A 12821-nucleotide genomic window follows, 5' to 3' on the forward strand; every position below is an offset into this window, starting at 1 on the left:
GAGTGTTTTTTATGTCAGGCTAGCTCTAAAGCATGCTTTCATTCACATACACTGTGAATGTTTGAATCATGTGTTCAGAATACAGATTAGTATGTTAATAGTTCAAATAGATTGTGTTTGCTCATAACTGTAACCTAGATGAAGATCGGACCACATTTAAAGACAAATTTATACAGAAATGCAGATAATCCCACCAACTGATAAATTATCAAGCTGGTCCTGATTTGGTCACCACTAATTTCCTTTTAACTACTCCCAATATTCTTTAATGTTACCTTTCTTTCTTTTGTCTTACTTTACAGCAATTTGTTTTATCTGTTCCACCATCAAATCTAAAAATGCTATATTTTGTTGATTTTGATTTACTGTTTGGTGAAGCACTTTGAAAACTTTTTTAAAGAGAATATTATTGTATGTTTTGTATTGTATTGACAGCCTTCACTCACGTAAATGTCGCAATACCACAAAAATACTTTTAAACAAAATGTAATCAAAAGAGTATGCCACTAATACTTTGATTGCTACATTCTCTGCAGCAGGGACAAAGTGAAAAGAGAAAATTAGAATTTAAAACTTTTGTGTCATACTGAGCAAAAATGTAAGTACAAGCACTACCAGGGTCTCATGTCCCAGCCTTTGAACCTAGTCTGGGGAAAAAAAACAGTGAACGTTGCCTTTAAGGCACACAGTGGATATAATTTCTCTTCAGCCATGTAACGTCTTTGGTCTTAAGTGGAAAGAGAGAGAGGCTGCGAGGCAGCATAATCACACCGTGCCAAGAAAGTCCTGCTGCGTCTCTGTCAGTTAAGTGCACTGGAATTACCTCAAATCATTTGTCTACTGTCCGCTATCCTCAAATATGACAAAGATAACGTGAGATGCCAGCCATTAAAGCACATTATCTGCCCATATTAAGCCAAGATTATTTGTCCTCCCACAGAGGCTGCTGTGTTTGTCAATACTATTGCCTGGGGAAGCAGCACTTAGCAAACAGTCATGGAAATAACCTTTAGTCTTATTGACTGCGATTGTACTCAACAAAACAGGGATTTGACATTCTGCCATTGTTAAGGGAGCTGACACTGAATGCATGCGACTTCTGGGCTGATTGATTTATAGGGGAGAACAGCTCTGACTTCTCTAACATCACTAGAAGGTCAAAATTTTCATTTATTCTGTGAAACATTTCTACATCTACAAAATGAATTGGCATGAATTTTTGTACAGACCATTTCCCACAGGAAGTACTTCAAGGGTCCCCTGAGTTTTTATCTATCACTGTCATCATGTAAACATTTAACTATGTCCATATCCTTTGGTTTATGACCAAATACCTGCAGCTAATTGCAAATGTTAGTACGGTAGCATACAAAAGTAAGAGGGTGAATAATGGTAAACATGCCTGCCAAACATCAGCATGTTAGCATTCATACTAGGACCACTGTTATTGTTCATACACTGTATGTAAGCAGTTCTTGTGATAATTTATCAAACACTACATTTCATTTTTATGCAGATGATACACTTTTCTTAATCATTCCCTTCAGTATTACAAACACTTGATTTCCCTGCAGCACACCTTTGATGTCGTTCAGTTATGTTTAACTCATCTTTAGTTGGTGTTAAATGCAGACAAATCCAAATTCATGGTGGTTTCAAATGGCACACATTGAAAACCTTGTTTCCATGCTAAAACTTAAATTCTGTTTTAGGAATAAATCCTGCTTCTCGATCCACTCAATTTTGATAACTTCTTTACCTCTTTACCTTTATTGGATAATGGTAAGTTGCTCTTTATGAATGCACCTGACCAGTGCCCAAAGAAGTTGGATAACGTATGCCATTATGCTTTATGTTTTAGTACTAGCTCTGGAAATCTCACACCCTTCTGTGCTCTATGTGCTGCAGCTAAGTGGCCATCTCTGCATGTCTGCAGACTTTATATTGGTTGACTTTTATATATAAATCTCTCCTTGGGTTGGCACTTTCTTTTCTTCTGGAATAGTGTACGGAAAGACCTGAGATTGTCAGAGCTGATTACTGTGGGGGAATTTAAGCCAACTTTAAAGCCAATATGTTGAGAAAATAGCACTCTGGGTCAGGGTGATTGCTTCTAAAATGTTATTGTAATATGTTGTAGAAAACACACACACACACACACACACACACACACACACACACACACACATATACATCTATCTATACATATACATATACATATACATATTCATATACATATACATATGCATCAATCTATAATCTCTCTCTTCCTCATTTCTTAACAGGACTTTTATTATGAAACATTGTATATTGTATATTACTATAAACTATTTGGCTTAGACATGAACACACATAACACACAGTGACTGAAATAGACAGTATTAAAAAAATGTAAAAAGAAAGTCATAAAATTTGCATATTATGGTAATTAACTGAATGAAATAGACACATAGAGGGCTTTGGGTCCTTGGGGCCAGTCTCGGGCCCCACGGTGGCTGCCAAGTTGGTATTTCAGTATTGGTTGATGCATGTTCATGCATGTCTAGAACTTATGTGTCTTACCTGAATCTATACTATTGTGTTTTCATGTGGGTGATTGGTTTTCCCAGCAGAATTATTATTACTGCTGGTCAAATCTAACTGGAACCAATTTCTATAAATGGTCAATGCCTTGACACAACTGTCTCTGTATGACTGTGACTGAACTGACAGGTGCTAAATGGATTGTGGGACACTGAGGGTCAGAAAGGACAAACCGCTGTGCGCAAAATAATGCTGCATTTCCGAGCTGAAAACACTCAGACAGCTGTGTCAACCACCTTTGACATATTAAGTCTCCAAATATAGACTAAACAAAAAAAAAACAAACAAAAAAAAAAACATCCTGATTCTTTCTTATTGTGTCTTTCCCACTATTTGGACATAGTGGAAAAGTGCTCTGATGAGAGCATAAGCCAAAGCATTTAGGGCTTTATTTATGCCTGGTTCTTTGCGCATTTTAATTCTCTAGTTATCTTGAGTAAACGTAACAAACACGGCCTCTTTGAGGTTTCAGCACCAGCTGTTTAGCATCATGTGACCTGCTGCGTTGCAGGTAAACGGTTCACCTTGGAGACTGCTGATGAATTGTTTCCATCTCAGCTTGAAGGCGTCATGGGGTTTCTGACACAGTGTTGAGTTAATTGGCTGATTATTCCCACGCCGGTGGTAATTAGTACTTGAGCATAATGTAATTGATCCAGTGTGGGGGTTTTCTGAGCAGGATGTGTGTGATTGCCTGACAGCTTTAGATTCCAGTGCTTTTAACCCCCCGCCGGGCATCTCTGCAGAGGGGAACTGGGCTGATATTTCCACTGGTTTAATTAAAGCCTCTTAGAAGTTCTCAGCAAGGCGGAGGGGCTTCACCTGCACTGTTTACTTAAGGCTAAATACTGCTCAATCTATCTATCAAGTCATATATAATTCATTTACACACACATTGGAGGCAGGTAGACTGGAAGACTGTGAGTCAGGTATCCATGCAAACAGAGAGATGGTGAACCTTCTGTGGCATTCATCAGAAGCTCCACAATATGAAATTCTTATTTCATACTGTATGACATGTATGGCATTGTATGACATTCTTGAATGGCATGTCTGTGAATGAACCATTCCTACAACTGAAGCAGAGCAGGCGGCCTTGTGTGGCCATTTTGGGGATGTTGATTGTTCATCAGTCTGGAAGAAGTGATTTAGGACAAGTGTGTGCAGTTAAGACAGTTTGGCGAATCCGAGTTGGTATTAGAGAAAAGTTTTGACCTCTGAGAGAACAGAGAGCTGGAGACTCCAAAACACAGGCAGCTATTAGAGCATCTCAGCTTTAGATAAACCTGATCTGCCAGAGTATAAACTGCTCCATTAAAGGGACATGTTTCACAGACAGGTATGACTAAGAATAAGAGATAGCGCTCAGTCTAACACTTTGATTAACTTATCATAACATGGACAGCTGGGAATGGAGAAATGTAGTGCTTCATTCATTCAAAAGCATTATTTGACTGGTGAACCTCTGAAAATAATCCAGCCACAGATTTCTGGCAGACATTATCGGTAGTCTAATGTGTGCCATCACCTGTGCATGTGTGTCTCCTGTCTCCTCCATTCCCAGCTGTCCTATCTTCCCCACAACACCTGGTCCTGACAATATCAGTGGACATGTCTTACAGCACTGTGCAGAGCAGCTGGGAAGCGTGTTGCAGCTGCTGTTCCAGAGATCCATCGACAGTAGCACAGTTCTGCAGCTGTGGAAGCATTCTACAGTGGTACCAATTCCAAATAAGAGCTCTGTCAAGGCTCTAAAAGACCTTAGACCAGTGGCTCTCACCTCCCTGGTAATGAAAGCCATGGAGAGGGTCATAAAGAACTACATCACCAAGGAAACCAACCTACTGATGGACCCTCTCCAGTTTGCGTACCGCAGAGACAGAACACCTGGAACAAACAGATACCAGTGCTCGACTGCTCTTTGCAGATTTCTCCTCTGCATTCAACACCCTGCAGCCAAACATCCTTGCAGAGAAACTACACCACCATTTCCACCTGCTGGAGCAACTAATCCGTTGGGTCATTAACTTCCTGACCAACAGATCACAGAGAGTGCTGTTCAATAACATCCTCTCAGACCTCATATTCACCTCCACCAGTTCCCCTCAGGGCTGTGTCCTCTCTCCACTGCTTTTCATTCTATACACCGATGACTGCAGGTCCACCCACCCAGAGTGTCATCTGGTTAAGTACGCTGATGACACAGTTCTCCTGTCCCTGCTCTCTGGCTGCTCTCACCACCATGGCCCAGCACTCCAGCAGTTTGTGGACTGGTGTGACAACTCTGCACTGGAGCTAAACGTGGAGAAGACAAAGGAGATGGTGGTGACCTTCTCTAGAAAGCAGAGGGAGCTGGCTACAACATCTGTCTGCAATCCACGGGCAGCTAGCAGAGATAGTGGAGGAGTACAAATATCTGGGAACAATATTTGACAACTCCTTCACTTTCACTGCTAACACCGAGGAGATCCTCAGAAGATGCCAGCAGCGCTCCTCAACTCACTACCACCCCCCACCCCCCCGCTCTCGAACTGTGAATCCCTCCCACCACACTGTTAACACTCTAACCTGCTATCACAGCACCTTCTGAGTTTTAATTCTATTGTTTATTTATTTATTCCTTGCCATCTATTTATTCCATGCTATTTTTGTTTTGTGTGTAAACTGTTCACCTGCCTTGAATTGCCCCCCAGGGGACAAATAAAGTTCTTGATTGATTGATTTTCCTCATTTCACCCAGCCCAGCCATCAGTAGGAGCATCCCCCATATTAGCCAGGTTCTGCTGAAGGTTTCTTCCTGTTAAAAGAGAGTTTTTTCTTGCCACTGTCGCCTTAAGTGCTTGCTCTGGGGTCAGGCTCTGGGTCTCTGTAAAGCGCTTTGAGACAATTTGATTATGGAAGGAGCTATATAAATAAAATTGAATTGAATTGAACCTTGTTTTGTGTAAAACTACATTACATTTGATAGACACCTGCCAGATTAACATCTTATAAATTGTCTCATCCATACGAAAACAGCGTAAAAACAACAATTAGTCATTTCACAGGGGTGTACTGTGTGGTACTAGTTCTTGGCTCTGAGCAGTTTCCAGGACAACCAGAGGGCAGAGAGTTCAAAATAGTAGCCCCCAAGAGCCCTTGTCCCCAGCTCAGTCCTGATGGGTCCTGGCTCAGGCTAGGTTCATTTATTTTTGATCATAATTTATTAACATCAAATTCTTCTCTTTGTCTCCTCCTCTCTTTCTCTCTCTGCCAATCACCACATCCAGTTTTGTCATGTGTAGGAAGAGAAGCTGAGTGAGTGGGTGAGTGAAGCTAGTGTGTTGTTGTATGAATACATTTGCCACATTAGAACAAATAAAGGAAAAATAATGCCTGGGATTCTGGGTCTCAGCTTTGACAGCACCAGTCCTTAGACCACAAAGGAGATTCCTGGCATTCAGTCAGCAGTGTGTCAGGTACAGTGAGGTCCTGGTACCTGGATGTGTGATCTGATCTCAATGTGCAAATTAGGTTTCATCTTCAACCCTTCTACTAGTTGATGTGGTCTGCTGATAACATTCTGACTGCAGTGTGTTCTGATTACAACAGGAACAGTATTAACCTGTCAACTAGCTGTTCTTCCTTAAAGAGATAAAACATACAGATACAGACTGTGTGTTATTATCAGGCTGTCTATTTTAGTACATCACTCTCATCACTGTCACCAAGGGATTTTGATGACCCCCCTAACCTTTCATCTAGCAACACCACCAGATCAAAATCACCCCTCTGACCTATCAAAATCTGGTGATACATGAAATTTACTGAGCAAATTCATTCTGCTCCTTAGACTCCTATAATTTCACAGCCTTTCCTGCAGTGGTGGTGTTCTACTGACTGTGAACAACAGAGAGACATTTGACCCATGTGTAATGTGGGTGTAATGAAGACTGTAGCCTCTAGGGGGCCCTAGTGTAGCTTTAGACTTTTAGTCTTGGTGAAATATTGACCAAGCTGTTTAGCAGTTTTTCTCTGTTTTCTTATTAACATATGCATTCCTGATTCACAAATGCACACACAATACACTGTCAAAAGAATGCAAGGAACAACGCTCACACACCTTCTCTCTGTCTCACACATACATACACACACACACACACACACACAAACACACACACACACACAACAACAACAACAACAACTCAAGACTCTTTGGCTGAAGTGTGGGAGACAAACAGATCGATGTGGCCGGTGACCTCCATTAACACACCGGCAGCAAAACGAGTCTCCAGCTTCTCTGTCCTTCAATATGCACTCAGAATCTGTGCCTGTGTGTGCATGTGTGTCTGCTGTCATATGCGTGCATCCTAGTTTGCATGCCTATTATTGGTATACGCGAGTCTGATCGTATTGATGTGTTTTTGTACTGGTGCTTGTGCTGATTCTGTCTTTGTGTTTGCTCCATTGATGAAGACCGAGCGAGGATGTCAGGCAGCTTATCTTTGTTCCCCATTCTAAGGATGCATTATTTAATACACTATACAGTGCGTGTATGTTTGGAGGCATGTGTGGGTGTTTGTGTTGGGGGGTTTATAGTTGAGTTAATCTGAATAGAAAATGCATGTTTTTGTGTGTGCGTGAAGAGACAGCCTCTTCTTTTTCCTGCTTCACAAGTAGTGTTGACAGGATATGATGGTGTTGTGTGCCTTTTTTCTTTGCAGTTTTCAAATAATAATATATTTTTATAAATGTATTTACACAGTTATAGATGGATGTAGTAAGAGAGCTGGATACACTGCAGTGTGAAGAGAAATCCAGAGGTCCGAAAGGCATTTTTTCACCATCTCCTTCAAGCACCATTACAGAGGGATGTCTGTAAGACTGTTGTGTGGGCTGATGAATAAAAGAATAATTGTTAATTGTTAACTCAATAACTGTTGAGTTCAACAGGCTAAATGTAAAATAAAACAGCTTCTCAGTAGCTGGCATAGCAGCATAATATCATGCACAATCAGTAACAGCTGTGGTCTTGAATCTCAAGCTCCACTACACACTGTAGCATAGTCATTTACAGTAGTAGGCATATAAATGATGAACACAACATCTCCTCTCTCGGTAAAACCCTAAATAAGGTGATAGATATAAGTGCCAGTAGATCATAATAAGAAATCTTTCCACAACAAGGTAAGATTGTAATTTAGTGGGTTTATTTGTCCAGCTAAGAGTGTGTTACTGTCAGAGTGGTGAAGCTTTATTTAAAACATCATCAGAACCACAAATAAAGTACTTAATATGAAATGAGAAGAAACGGGGACACCTGCAGGTAAATTTGTTTAACAAAGTAAAAATGTGAAATGTAAACAACATGATCACGTAACAAGAATACTAAAGGAACACAGGAATAATTTCCAATCAGTAAAGTCAGGCTAAGGATTTAAAAAGATTTATTACTGTTTCTTACTGAGTGAGTATTTATGCTCATTTGTCCAATTATGAACAAACTATTATGATTTTATGATGGGAAGCCCCCTGGCAGTCTAGGCCTATAAAAGCATAACTAGGGGATGGTTCAAGGCAATCCTGAGCTGGCCCTGACTGTAAACTTAATCAAAAAGGAAAGTTTTTAGCTTGCTCTTAAAGGTCTAGATCATACAGATGTCCTAAGGCCACCAGCTGGTCCTTAATGGGATCTGACAGTCCTACAGTGGAAGGCGTCGAGCGGGGGGGGGGGGGGGGGGGGGGTTGTTCCAGCTGCTGTCTGCTGCCAAGTTGTGGAATGCTATGGCGTAGTCTGCCACCTTGCATCTGCTTTGACGAAGTTTCATAATCGCCCCTGCTGCCTCTGGACCAGGAGCAGTATGATCAAAAACCATACACAAGGTGTTTGCAAAGAGATCCAAAAAATGGCAGATGGGGGAATTTCAAGCCCACTCAGCCGTAGCCCATGCCTCAGCTTGACCAGACAGGTGAGGGATGATGTATGCTACCTTAGCACATTTATAGGGGAAAAACAGCTGACTGCATCTCAAAGTGCAACCCACATGGCACCAGGAAGGCCAAGCAGTTGTCTGAGTCCCCTGTGAAGTGCTCAGGGGAGGGAGAGATAGCTGCCACCAGACCTGGAGGTGAGTCTGACACAGGAGAGGGAGCAGGGAGAGAGATATTAGACAATGAGACACGGGTACCTGAGCTGGACATGACATTAAATCCACATTAGAGTCTCCTATCTGTTGTACTTTTGCAGTGGTGGTCTTAATTTTTCAACCCCTTGACTGCATCCTCCAATCCAAGGAAGACGAGTAGAGAGGAATCAAGGAAAAAGGTTTTTAGAGGAAGGAGATGAGTCCTTTCCTCTGAACAATCATCTAAAGCAACATCCATTGCTGATGATCAGCTGTCATTCAGCCTTAACAGCTGCATTGCAACTTTTAATGATTTGGAATTGCCCATATATGTGCTCAGACACTGAGTGCACATGAAACACTTTTTACTAGTAGCACTGTATTCTATTTATTTATTTATTTTTATTGATTATTTGCATCATAGCATATCAAATGTATTGCTATGTTGTTTGTAATTCATTATGTAATAATCTACATCAGGATTAGAACATTATATAAGTAGTAGAAATTATTTATTAGCCTAAATCTTTTAGGGGAAGTGGAAATTGAGTGAATATATCTCACATTAAACTATATATTTTCTGAAAGAAAACATGAAAGATTAAAGGTTGTTTCTGAGAGACATCAAACTTTCTTCTCTCAAAATATATTATATATGATACAGATTCAAAAGGGAAATAACAGATCCTGTGCAGAAGAATATTTCTATTGAATAAAGAGAATTGTCATGATTCTTTGATTAACCAGACCTACAGTTACATCCAAATCCACTATTTTTAATTTGACAGTGAATCTGTAAAACAAATAAAATCTAAGATATTGGAATATTACACTTGAATGTATAGAATCTTTTACTTGTAGACTTGTGATGTGGTTTCAGATCAGATTTCCTTGGAAATCTGTTAGGATCTGTGCTGGACTGGTAGAAGGTTTCAGAAGTCCAAGGATGGTCTTGTGTATCCTTGCTCAGGACTCCTCAGAGATCCTTCTCCTTGATCATTTCCCGTCGCTCCTCTCCCCTCTCAGAGGAAATAACAGCTTTTAGAGAGCCTTCAAGCTGGAGGATCAGAAAGATTTCTGGGTCAAACAAGGCTCGCGAAGTGAGGAATGATCAAAAAAACAGGGAAGTGGGAAGTGACACACTGTCTAATCTGGTGTTGGCTTCACAACAGTGTCACCTAGTGGTATTGCAGACAAGTAAACTGGCTTTTACTTGGAGAAAGTTACATTTTGGTCTGTTGTAGTCTGTTTTTTTTTTTTTTTTTTTTACTCATGAGTACTCCACTCCCAGGGACTTTCACTGCAGGGCCATCTTTACAGAGGTTCCCACTTTATTTGTCACTGAGAGAGAAAAAGAAAAACTCTGCCATTATGTCAAGAGAGAAATGTTACTGCTGTCATGCTGAAGTAAACCACTCAGTGGAAGTTTTCTACACACCATGGGAAGCATTTAGTTTTTGCCAAATGGCACATTTTTGGAAATGTTATTTACAAATCCATGATGGAAATTGGGCTTTTAAACAGAACACACAACAAACTTAAACTTTATCCACTCTCATGTATCTGTTAAACAAAATACTAAGAAGAACACACATTATTTAAATGTCATACAAGCACCTCATTGTCACCCTTTTCAAGCATGTAGCCAGAGGCTGAATATTCTGTAGTATTCTGCTATAGAAGCAGCCAACATTACCTTCTTTTTTTAAATGTAATTTATTTTGGAGTAACTTATTTTTTTCTGGACTTATCATTTGTATATATGCATTTAACTTGTTTCATTATTATGTTCTCTTTTGTCTAATATACCTGAGTCAGTGTTCTGAAGACGGCTTCCCTGTATTGCCCTCTTTCTGTTCCATTTCTTTGACAGTGCTCGATATGTTATAAGAGGTCGGCCTTGTGACACCCACTGAGCTGCAGACTGAAGAAGGAAACATTTCTGCTTTTTTTTGTCCCACAAAAGAATAAAGATTCAGTGAATGTGAACTTCAAACTACTTTTTTTTAAATTGGAAAACATCTTTCTGTTAGGGTACCTAAAATGCGCTTAACTAAATAATAAACTAAAATAAAATACTGCTAAATGTGTTTAGGCATCGAAAACCACTTGGTTAACTAATTAAAATATCAGCACCAACTATTTCAGTTATGACAAGATGTTAACCCGGGATCCCAGTGTTGAATGCAAACTCTTTGTATCATCTGTGTATCAACCACTCAAAGATTTTTCACTCTACAATGCCACATCCATACATCCCATTCACACACACATCCATGTGATGATGGGGGCAATTTGGGGTTCAGAATCTTGGCTGAGGACGGTGGGGGAGCCAGGGATCAAACCACCAACTTTCCACCATGTGGGTGACCCTTTCTACCTCCTAAGCCATGGCCACCTTCTAACTAACTGACAGACATATAAATGAAGGCATTACAACCACTTGCTCTCCCTTGACACTTCTTGTACGTGCTGAACTGCAGCTCATACACTAGAGAATACTGCTACTCTCATGATACAGCATACGAGTTAGTAGAGTTTTGTTTGTTTACTGTAAAAGCACACAGGTAGAGAAGAAGGAAAAGAATGTCTTCAGTTTCCTTAGTAATCAGCTTTATGCTCAGATTCAGAGAACTTTATTGCAATTCACTTTATGTCTCAAGTACGTATAAAGAATGAGATTTCGTTGGACCGGCTCGGAAGATCACAGTAGTCAATAAGGTACAAAAATAAAAAAATTACCGTAAAATAAGGATAAAATAAAATAAAAAACAAAGTGCACCTGTGCTCTTTTTCACGAACAAAACATGCATACCTGATAGTGGAGGTTGAGGATGTCAAAAATACAAATATATAAATATATATATATATATATATGGCAATATTGTATAAATAGTTATGGTATATAGTATAAACAGAATATGCAAAATATATATTATAATAACTGCACATTCCAGAGGTGAGATAAATAAATATAAATATAGGAATATGGTCCCTGAGAGAAAGTATTGCACATGTATGGATAAGGATAAGGTGGCCATTTTCTATTGCAGTTTTTACAGTGTCCTGTTGAAAGTCTGCAGAATGTTCCAGAGTCTGATAGCCTGTGGAATGAAGGAGTTGCAGAACCTGGTTGTTCTGTTTCTGATATTGCGGTACCTCTTACCAGAGGCCAGAAGGGAGAACTGTCCATGGTGTAGTTGTCTCTGGTGATGTTGTGAGCCCAAGACAGGCAGTGTTTGTGTCCAGTGTCCTGGACCGAAGGTCTGGATGATTTTCTCTGCTGTCCTCACCACCTTCTGGAGGTTCTTCCAGTCTACAGCTGTGCAGCTGCCGCACCACACAGAGATGCAGTTTGTAAGTATGCTCTCTATGGTGCTTCTGTAGAAGGTGGTGAGGATGGGAGGGGGGAGGTGTGATCTCCTCATCCTGCGGAGGAAGTGTAAACGCTGCTGTGCTCGTTTCACCAGAGACATGGTGTTGTCAGAACAGGTTAGTTTGTAATCTAAAGATTACAGGGAGGGTGAAGCATGCCATGAGTACAGGACACGCTATCATGCCAGCGTGTCCTGTACTTGTGTGGTCCGAAAGGTGCATAACCCCCAGTCAATGAAACCTCAAAATACTAATAGTACAGACCCAGAGCATACCAAGGGAAAATGACACACTAACCTCCAGGCTCTATCATTCACCTCTCAAACCTGCACACTGTTACTTCACTCTGTATTGTCTTAGGGTGGCATGTTGATGTAGTGGTCAGCACTGTCACCTCGCAGCATGAAGGTTCTGTGTGCGAATCTGCTTTTTTGTGAGTTTGCATGTCCTCCCACAGTCCAAAGACAACCAAACTGGTGACTCTAAATTGTCCATAAGTGTGAATGTGATCATGAACAGTTGTTTGTCTCTATATCAGGTTGTACCATGCCTCTTACCCAAAATAGGCTGGGATTGGCTCCAGCCCCCCAAAATGGATGGATGGATACATTGCCTGAGTATCATACTACCAAACATGAATGCTGAAATTTGCACCAAACATAAATCCCAGAATAATGTATTGTACATGTACAGTAACATTAAGGTAATTTGCAGGAGACTGGATGCACAAAATTGTATTGTATTACTGAATATGATGCA

The sequence above is a fragment of the Toxotes jaculatrix genome, chromosome 6 (genome assembly GCF_017976425.1).
Source record: "Toxotes jaculatrix isolate fToxJac2 chromosome 6, fToxJac2.pri, whole genome shotgun sequence".
Taxonomy (NCBI): Eukaryota; Metazoa; Chordata; class Actinopteri; family Toxotidae; genus Toxotes; species Toxotes jaculatrix.